Source organism: Felis catus, chromosome C2 (genome assembly GCF_018350175.1).
Source record: "Felis catus isolate Fca126 chromosome C2, F.catus_Fca126_mat1.0, whole genome shotgun sequence".
NCBI lineage: Eukaryota > Metazoa > Chordata > Mammalia > Carnivora > Felidae > Felis > Felis catus.
The window spans coordinates 50200448-50211498 of NC_058376.1; positions in this window are offsets into that span (position 1 = coordinate 50200448).

Consider the following 11051-nt stretch of genomic DNA (forward strand, 5'->3'; position numbering starts at 1 on the left):
TGGGTTAAAAAATAATTCAATGTGTGCCTCGTTGCCTGAAAGATAAAAAGCACGGGGATAGCCCTAATAATGAGTGCTCAAAATTGCTTCTTAGTTTAGCTTGTTGAAGAAAGTAAGTGACACATGTTAAGTGTCAGGAGCCATGGAGAAGTTGTGTCTAAGTTATCCAGTTGAGAACAAGTTATCTGATGGGAAATTCCACTTGAGTTTCGCTTGTTTTCTTTTTTATTTAATTTTTTAAAATTGTTTAATGTTTATTTCTGAGAGAGAGACAGAGCACCAACAGGGAAGGGGCAGAGAGAGAGGGAGACACAGAATCCAAAGCAGGCTCCAGGCTCTGAGCAGTCAGCACAGAGACCAATGTGGGGCTCGAACCCAGAAACCGTGAGATCATGACCTGAGCCGAAGTCAGATGCTCAACCCACTGAGCCACTCAGGTGCCCTTTGCTTGTGTTTTAAAACCTGCTTCTGATCCTCTTGTCTCCCTCTGCCTCTGCACATCCCTCAACTGCTAGTGAACATGCACATGCTCTCTCTCAAAAATAAGCAAAAAATAAAATAAAATAAAACCAATCTTTCCTTTAAAACAAACAAACAGGGGCAACTGGGTGGCTCAGTTAGTTGAGTGTCCTGACTCTTGATTTCAGCTCAGTTCATGATCTTTGATTTGGGAGTTTGAGTCCTGTGTTGGGGTCCGCATTGACAGTGTGGAGCCTGCTTGGGATTCTCTCTCTCTCTCTCTCTCTCTCTCTCTCTCTCTGTGTCTTCCTTTCCCCTGCTCTTTCTCTCTCAAAATAAATAAGTAAACTTAAAGAAAATTTAGAGGCACTTTGGTGGCTCAGTCAGTTGAGGGTCTGCCTCTTCATTGCAACTCAGGTCATGGTCACGATCCCAGGGTTGTGGGATAGAGCTCCCTGTCAGGCTCCATGAGGCTGCTTGGGATTCTCTTGTGCTCTCTCTCCCTCTGTCCCTCTCCCCTACACACACACACTCTCTCTCTCTCTCTAAAATAAAAATTTAGGAAAAAAAAATTTATAAAACAAATATGTGAATATTAAAGAAAACTATAGCCCTTAATTCTTGCTAATATTTCAGTATTTTTTTAATGTATTTATTTATTTTGAGAGAGAGAGAGAATCCCAAGCAGGCTCCTCACTGTCAGCACAGAGTCCAATTCAGGGCTCAAACTCATGAACTGTGAGATCATGACCTGAGCCAAAGTCGGATGCTTAACCTACTGAGCTACCCAGGCACCCCTCAGTAAATTTTTTAAAGTATTTTTTGTCTTTAGCTTATTTTATGTATCTTTAATGATACATTTCTAATAGTTGTTTCACTTGGAATTAAATTAATAGCATGTTTTAACTACTTTATGATCTTTAGAAACTTTTTTTTACTGACTACACATTTGTCAACAAAATCAATTATGGCTGAATGACTAACCCAAAGATTCAAGGTATTATTCTTTAGTTTGTAGATTATTCAGAACTCTTTACTGTTTGAAGTTTCCTTGCTTGTTGCAATCTTCAATCGTTTAATAACACAAAGAAGACAAACTCAAATCAGTAAAATTTTCTTCTCATATATAATCTAGTTGATTCAGCTGTTTTAGAAGAGAAGCAAAACTAATTTAGGAGGTCACCATTAAATTCTCAGGCTACATTTACCATGATGAGCACTGAGTAACCTATAGAATGGTCAAATCAACATGTTGTACATCTGAAACTAATATCACATTGTATGTCCATTGTACTTCAATAAAAAAAAAATTCTCACTCTTAATCATTGTGTTGCCCTCATTCTGAAGTTTTCAGTAAATGGCCTGAGAAGCTTAATTGACAGAAGAGCAAAGGCATTAGGGCTTGAGAATAAAGAGACTCTCTCACCCTTTTGAAGAAGGAAGCAGTGATCTGAAAGAGAAACAGGAAGCTACTGGTCTCAAAGTGGTTCAGAAGAGATCAACTTTTCTTAAGACAACAGCCCAAGGTAGCCACACTTTTCTTGAATAATCTAAATAGGGAAAGGCAGGAGCCTCTTTAAGACCAGAAAAACCAAGGAAAAAACTAATTTCAAGCTGTAAGAAGAAATCAACAGATGGGCACCTGGGTGGCTCAGTCAGTGGAGCATCCAACTTCAGCTCAGGTCATGATTTCACAGTCTGTGAGTTCGAGCCCTGCGTCGGGCTCTGTGCTGACAGCTCTGAGCCTGGGGCCTGCTTTGGATTCTGTGTCTCCCTCTCTCTCTCTGCCCCTCCCCCTCTCATGCTCTGTCTCTCTCTCTCTCTCTGTCAAAAATAAATAAACATTAAAAAAAAAAGTCAACAGAATCAGATATAGTAACAATGTTGAAGAAATGGAGAAAAACTTCCAATGGATTTGGTAAGAAAACTACCTTTTAAGGGCCTCCAAAAGAGCAATTCTAGTAAAACTGTGAGAATTAAAAGTTCACTTTATTAAGAAAGTAGGGAGAAGGTAAAGAATTAATGGAGGTAGAAGAATTCAGTGAAGAGGAACAGACTGAATCTCTGAAAAGGAAAAATATAATAACAAGTTGCCTCAGCTGTTGAAGACAAGTTAAGCTGAGTCAGGAGAGGTAGGTCATCTTGTCTACCTGTGGAGAGAAGGAAGATAGCAGACATCTATCCACAGATATATAGGGAAAGTGAGTTACTGAAATAGGAAAGGTAAAACCTGGAGCTCAGAATATACGATCAAGGAAGGAGCCAATATAAGGTAAAGAGGTACACAATGGGAAGCTTCAAGTGAAAATTAGTCTTCAAGTGAAATGTAGTCTTGGGGCTTAGGAGAATTTCAAAAAGGAGGTATAGAAGGATGACAATTAATATTCAGGATCTGGATGATGCTTAATAGGATAAATTTATAGTGGATCAAATCTTTATGCTTCTAAATATTCCTCCAGCAATGCTCAGCTCAAGCAAAATGGGGAAAACAAAACTCAGGAGAGGTGGAGGAGTGAGAACTGATTTGTGGCGCTTTGATAAGCAGTTGAAACAGCTTAGACTATACTGATAATCAGACCTCAGAAGCTTCACATGTTGTACCTTGTCACCTCTCACACAATAAGAGGTAAGAAAGTTGAGGAATTTACCTAAGGAATCTTAACTCTAATCTTATTCTGTTGTGTATATAGGTATCTGTTATCTTCAGAGTTTTAAATATATATATCTGAATCCCTAAAGGGTCTCACTAGAGAATATAAGAGCATTGGTTTTTGAGTTCCAAAGTCTGTATTGGAATCTCGGCTATCACTAATTTAATGAGTTGCAGCCTTGTTTTCCTTATGTGTAAAATAGAGATCACACTTCCCTTGCTGGGTTTTTAGTATTAAAAGGAATATAACATCACTAATAATACTTGGCATAGAGGAGATATTTAATCAGCTATTTTATACTATTTTTATAGCAATATAAATGGGAAAAGTCTCCAAATCCTTAATATACTTTTGATAAATCTACCTGACCAAAATGTTGTTAACTAGTTTCAAGAATTGCTTTCTTTTTTCATTTTTACATTCAATAAATGATACATTTGAGAGATTTCCTTTGGGTTTCACAGTAAATTGGCAAAGTAATGATTTTACATTTGGTTCTTTTCTTAATGTCTAATGGAAGTAAAATAACTTCCAGATTATTTCAAATGTGCTGAAAACATAAATAGCAATAGTTTGCCAGCTGCAAAATTGATGCTGAAGGTGCTTAAATGGCACACAGAATGTTTAATGCCCATAATCACACACTGATTCAGTGCTGCCACTTGGCTGAAAACATGAGTTAATGTTTTAAAGGAAGGAGAACTGGAGAAGCATCTCTCCCTTGAAGTAGTCTGCAGTGTGGGAGCTTTGAATAATCACATATTTTGTATGATTTATATCAGTTCTAGAATCTCTTCCTGTTTTTCCCAATAACCTCACCCCATGTGAATTTTAAGGGCCATATACCTACAAGGTGCTTGACCAGCCTCTAAATGGCACTTGGACATACTCCATCATTATATTAGTGGCTTATTTTCTCCATGTGGACTTGTAGGTCGTACAAAGACATAGCTCCTATTTTCTCAAGTGAATTAACACTTTATAGGCAAAATCTACATATTCCAAATATATGCTAGATCTTGAAATATCACTTAAACAGCATTAATGGGAAAACTATTAAATTTTAACACTCTCAATATTAGTTCTTCCATAAAATGTTTGATATCTGTCAGATGACTACAAAACAAACAAAACAAAAACTTTTATTTAAATATTTCCTTTGATTAGAAAACATCTGTCAGTGACCTTCTGTCTACATATCCTCAGTGGTATTCCAGAGTGCCACACTTGTCACCAAGCCTACTGCATCACAGCTTTGATTTCATTTAGTTAATGAAATACTTAGATTATGCATATGAGCTGTTCTTGTTAATTTCATTATTGGTGTCCAGACTGTGAACTTCACCTCTGCTTCTTCTATGCATCATCTTCCAAATGAAACCAATAACTTTTCTTTCCCCTTATGACCCCAAAATACTATAATACGGTGAGAAATAAGGAATAGAAATCCATTATACAGATCAGCCTATAATCTGCTTTTTGTCCCCTCTGTAACTGAAACAACATGAGTTCTCTCCCTGGTGAATCACAGGAGCTGCTCAGGTGAGTTCTCTTGTAAAAAAAACTGTATTTGCAGCATGTTAGGTGATCACGGGGAATGGTTTCCAAAGCCCTGACTCTCTGAGAAAAGGTGGATGGGTTCCTTTTCTTTAGGGTTAGGATAAATATTAGGTAGGGATGCTTTGTCAGGGGATAAGAGGTGGGCACAGGTGGCATGCATGTGCCTTAAGGAAACATTCCTATACACATATTGTATGTTATGTAAATGAGGCTTGTGCCACGGATGGTCTTGGGCTGGCTGGAGGTCTCGTCAAGGCAGTCTCTATCACTCAGAGGGGCAGCTTTCCATTTGCCTGAGTGAAGAGATGGCTGGAAAGAAGAGTTTAAGGAAAAATGTGAGACAAAGGTCGGTGAATACAAGCAGGTGGGCAGTAACAGTCAGATCTCGGGGTCTAGCTGGTGACACCTCCATCCTTTCAGTTTCCTTTCTCAAACAGATGTAACTTAAAGTGGAGGAATTTAGTACCGAAGCTGCGTAGAAGTTTTTGTGCAAATTTGCTTGCTTAACAAATTGTTTTCTCATGTATGAAAACCTTTTAACATGCCCTTCTGCCTTTACTCTGGATTTTATCACTTCTCAGTGCCTTAGGGACAGGGCAAGACACTGAGTCCTTTTCCCTATCATTTATCTTTAGCTTCTGTTCTTTTAGTAGCTCTCCAAGCTTTCTCAACCTAAACATCAACCAACCAAGCTCTTCCTAAATCCCATCTTCCCCTTTCACTATGGTTTTATCTCTTTTCTTTCTAACAAAGCCACGGTTCTCAAAAAGTAAGATACACTTGCTGTCTCAAGCTCTCCACTTTCCATTAGTTTTCACCCTGTGAGGAAGGCAGGTAGCAGAACAATGGAAAGCTTATTTTAAAACACATTTTCTTTACCATATTGCATTTTGATATTTCCTTTGGGAACAAGTACTTCAATTTTGAAAAATGCTCCCTAGCTGATTTTCATGTGAGAATCGCTATCTTAATGCAATGTCTCACAGTTAGCACTCATCATTCCCCAGAGTCTTCTCACTGAGATGGCTCCCAACTGGCAAATTCTAATGCCACTTTCCAGCCTTATCTTACTTGGGCTCCCTGAAGCCTTGGAACTTGTTGATCATGCCTTCTTTGCAACCCTTTCTTGTTTAGACTTCCTGTGCACCATTTCCTTCTCTTCCAGCTGTTGTCCCTCCAGCCACTATTCTCTCTATGCCCTCTCCTTGAGGGGTCTTGTGTATGTATAAAATGTTAGCTCACATATACACTGAAAAGTCCCAAATATATCTCTCTAGGCCACATCTCTTTCTGGGTCCTAGATAAATATATGTTTCTGTTTCATGCACCTGGCTACTTGAAAATGTATCCAAGTCCTGCTTAAATTTCAAATTCTTTAGCTTAAATATTTTAATTATTACCTGTCTATCCTTTCTACTAGTCTGTGGAAAAAGCAGATATTTGGTGATATTTAACCTAATATTCCCAGTACCTTACACTGTGATGAATAAAGGATCAAATATTAGAAACTAATATATTTTACAGTCATCTTTTCTGTGAATACATTGTATGTAAACTCTGTAGAGAATGGTCAAATCAACACAAAAGCTTTCTAAAGAAATCTTAATGTTGCAGTACTTTTTACCTCAATATCCGGGATTTGTTGTCTCATGGCTTAGAAGAATGAAGAGGTGGACACAAAATGAGCAGTAGGCAAAAGTTTATATTAGAATTTAAGATCAGATAGGAAGTATAGGATTAAAACTCTCTTTACAGAGAGGGAGCATTTGAAAGTGAATGTCCGGGGACTATAGGCAAGGGTCCTTGTTTTGTATGATTCTAATCCCCCTACCTGGTTCCTTCTCAGGTTCTATCTACTCTTATTGGCTGGGTAACTTTAGGTGCTGGGTTGTCTTTCCTGATGGGTTGGTTTCCATAGTATGAGGGGTGGTCAATGGCCATACTATCCCTTGTGGGTCATATGTTTCATGGTCTACTTAGTTTTAGTCAGGTCTTTTGTCAAATTCCTGAGGGGAACCTGAGTGGGGGATAGATGGTGTCTTCTTAGGTTCTTAAGAGGAGCCTTACTCCTGAGGGGGTTTGATGTGGTGAGACACTCCCAATGTTCCAAAATGTGTTTTTCCCCACCCAGGGACCTCAGGTCCTAATCTTTTCCTCTCTGCCAACTGAATCCTATCTTTTCCTATCATATTAACAGAGAAGTAACACAAAAATGTTCCATGTGCTAAATGATAAAGGAACAGTGTAATTGAATTTCTCTGGACATAGACATGAGTTATAAACGTTGAAAATATTTCCCTGCTCAGGCTCCCCTGAGAAATTATAGGGGTACCTGGGTGGCTCAGTCAGTTGAGCATCTGACTTCAGCTTAGGTCATGATCTCATGTTCATGGGTTCAAGCCCCACATTGGGCTCTGTGCTGACAGCTCAGAGCCTGGAGCCTGCTTTGGATTCTGTATCTTCCTCTCTCTCTCTCTGCCCCTCCCCTGCTCACTCCCTGTCTCTCAAAAAATAAAATTAAAAAAAAAGTTAAAAAAAACTTTTTAAATTTGAGAAATTATTTACTCCATGATATTGATGGATAGTATTAGCCTCTCCATTTAAGTATCTGTAAACTTTTTATGGAGGAAGGAAAATGGAATGGAAATAATCACGGTCTATCTAATATAGGAGTCAGCAAACTATAGCTCGTTCCGGCAGGACAAATGGGGCCTGCAGCTTGTTTTTGTGGGGCTAGCAAGCTAAGACTCATTTTTATGTTTTTAAAGGGTTGTTAAAAAAATAATTAAATTAAATTAAATTTAAAAAGGAGGAGGAGAGAAGAGGGAGAGGAGCAGGTTCTTTGAGTTGGCCAAGTTCAGCAATGTCAAGTTAGAGTTGTAAGAAATTTCTTTCAGTCACTGCCTGAATCAAAATGATTAACCTAAGATGAATACATATCTGCTTATCAGCTCCATCAAGTAATTAAATTCATAACTTTTCCTTTCAATATCAGATATATCCAAAATATACTAGTCTTTCTCATACTGGACAAAACTCACATTTTCATACTTAATAGGAGTTGGAGAAACATTTCTGTTTTTTAATAGTCTGTAGGTATGCACCTTGTTTAATATCATTGAAAACATTAGAAAGTACCTGATCAAAAGAAAAAAAAAGTACCTGATCAAAGAGATTAAAAATCTATAAAATTTGTTTCAGATTTTTACCAGCCATTCGATAATTAAACTTTTAGAAAATTTGACATTCAGAGTTCATTTAATATAAACTTTTAAAAATTAGTGATATTAACAAATTAGAAATTGGAATTAAACGAGCCAAGATTCTTATGATGTCCTAAGGAATGTAGGAGCACACACAATGCAGCTGAGGCTGTTAGAACCCACTTCATTCGCCAGTGGATGACTTGGGTGAAGTTTAGGGGAGTCGTTTGAGGAAGGATTTACCTATAGCAGCCTCCTCCATTTTCTAGGTTGTTTGGCACTCAGGGAATTGCTCTGTTACTACCATAATTACATTTTTGCTGTGCATCAACCCTGATGCACATTTTCCCTCTTTGTACTTATAAGCTGGTTGTTGAAATGCTAATTGAAGACTGTGGCAGGAGAAGAAGCCATGGAGGCATGTTATGGCCGATTCAGTATTTTTGACTTCTGCCATTCTCTCACAAGGCTTCTCCCCAATTTATCTCTATCACTGTCCTAGCTGTATAGTTCCGGAACTAACATTCTGGACTGAAGAGCTATATTTGATGACATCGTATTTGATTTACAGAGGGAGGAATAAGGGGAACAGCATTCTTTCTTTTCCCCCTTTGCTGGGGGACCATAGGTGACATACCTACTTTGTGGTTTACGTGGATCACAATTTGGAAAGGATTGCATACAAAGACAGAATGGGAGGAATCTAACTGTTGCTAAAGAAAACTACAGGCCCAAGGTGGAGTCACTTGCCCCCGGGATAGCAAACTGAGAAGTAGTTGCAATTTCAACCTCTCCAGAAGTGGAATTTTAAGCCAATGAATCTGGAGTTTTCTGATCAGCACCACTCATTGATTCTGTCCTTGTGACTTTTCATTGCCTAAAGGAAGGTGGAGTTATTCACTTTATAACATTCCCTGCACTTCCCCCTAAGGGAAAGTAACCCAGCTTGAAACAATCCTTCCTTTTCTTCTGCTAATGACTTCTTGCCCCACCCTTCTTCTTATAAAAGGCTTCCATTTGGTACAACTCTTCAGCACTCTACCTGCTAGATGGGAGGGTTCCTAATTCATGAATGGCTTAATAAAGCCTATTAGATCGTCAAATTTACTCAGTTGAATTAAAAAAAAAAACTTAATATTTATTTTTGAGAGAGAGAGAGCATGAGTCAGGAAGGGGCAGAGACAGGGGAGACACAGAATCCAAAGCAGACTCCAGGCTCTGAGCTGTCAGCACAGGCTGACAGCCTCAAACGCACAAACCCCAACCAAGACCATGACCTGAGCCACCCGTGCCCCTACTTTATTTATTTTTTAATTTATTTATATATTTTGAGAGAGAGTAAGTGTGAGAGGGGCAGAGAAGGAATCACAAGCAGGGTCCACACTGTCATGGTGGAGCCCAATGCTGGGCTTGAACTCACGAACCATGAGTTCCTGAACCAAGATCAAAGAGTCAGGTGCTTAATTGACTGAGCCACACAGGTACCCCTGAATTTTTAGTTTTTAAATATAGAGAAAGCACCAAAGATTAGCATCTGTGTTTAGAATTATGACAAAAGCACCAAAAATTGGAGTTTAAAATGGAATTAAAAATGAATACAGAATTCAGGCTGGGAATATTTAGGGAAAGGGTGTTATGTCTAGAACAATTGTAAGTGAAATTCACTGAATTGAAATAATGACAAAATCGAACCTGTGTGATTGATAGGAGTTTTGTTACATAGGGAGTGCTCAGAAAAGATTTGTTGTGGTTTTACCAAAGAGAAAGGAAAAAATATCAACTAAAAACATAATAATTTCACTAGGAGGAAGAGAAGAGATAGAAGAAGGTGAGTTAAAATATGACATGTGTATGTATAACATTTCAGGAGCAAAAGAAGACTCTTATCATGAGCTTCTAGATTACAGGCAGAAATTTGTGGAATAGATTTATTTACCTAGATCAGGAATAAGCACTTAATCATAGTAAAGGATTACATAGGATATTTGAAATAATGGAACTTCCTACCACAAACTTACCCAAAGACTCTCTGGAAAAGGTGGATTACATTTAACAAGCGATCACATACAAGATAGTAGATGAATCGTTGAAAGCAAATGTAGTCTGAATGACTGTAAGTTTGGTCTGGCTGCCTGGTAAAATCTTTTGCACTCTGAGTGTGGCACAAAGTAATTTACAAAGCTTTAGCAAACAAGATTCTTTTCCATGGCTGATGGGAAGGTTACAAAAATCCTAGAAGGGCTTTGAAAATCACTGACACAAATAGAAAATTCATGAAAGCTGAGACCAAACCAAATTAAATAGACCCAACTCAAGTCAGCATTATAAAAGATTTTCCAAGATACTTCTCCAGTGAAATACACAGGCAGCAACTTTGTTTGTATACAAAATCACCTGGGTGCCTCTGGAAATCAGTTACTGTGAAGTGCAAAGCTGAATCTCCAATTCATACATATATTATTTGAAAATTATGAATAGGATGGCCAAATGGAGCATAAAAATAAAAATCCAGATATATAGAAAATGAGTGAAGCTATTCAATTATTTTAACCACTCACTCTATGTATGTATACATATCCCTAAATACTGATAGTCACATAAAGTCTTATTAATTTCCCTCATTGGGAAATATATATATCCCTATATAATAAATTCATGTACACAACATAATTGAATTTCATTATCTTTTCTGCGCTGAAACTGTTTAAAAAATTTTTTTTCAGAGATGGTGAAGAATGGTAGTGATGGCTGAGAGTAGAGGAAAAGCAATAAAGGAAATATTTATGCCAAGGATCTAATTACATAATCACCATATCAGAGAAAATTAATGCTGAAAAAGTTTTCAGAAATGTCAGCTAGTCTGCCTTCTCTGTCTTTAGGCAAATTCCGTTGGAAAAGCCATTCCACACTCCTTTTAAAACCTAATAAATGAAAAGATTGTCCAAACTTATATTCAGGGCTTAACAGACCCCTCTGTCAGCAGATCTTTCCAGATACCTAACTAAGATCCCATAAGCTTTAATTTAAGTCTATTTGTTACAATTAGAACACAGAGAAAATAACTTGTTATAAAGACCTATAATAAGAAACTTTAGTATAATTCCTAAAAGAGAATAAGGAATATTCTCAAACTGAAACTATCACTACTTTACCTTAATCCATATAATTTTTTTTGAT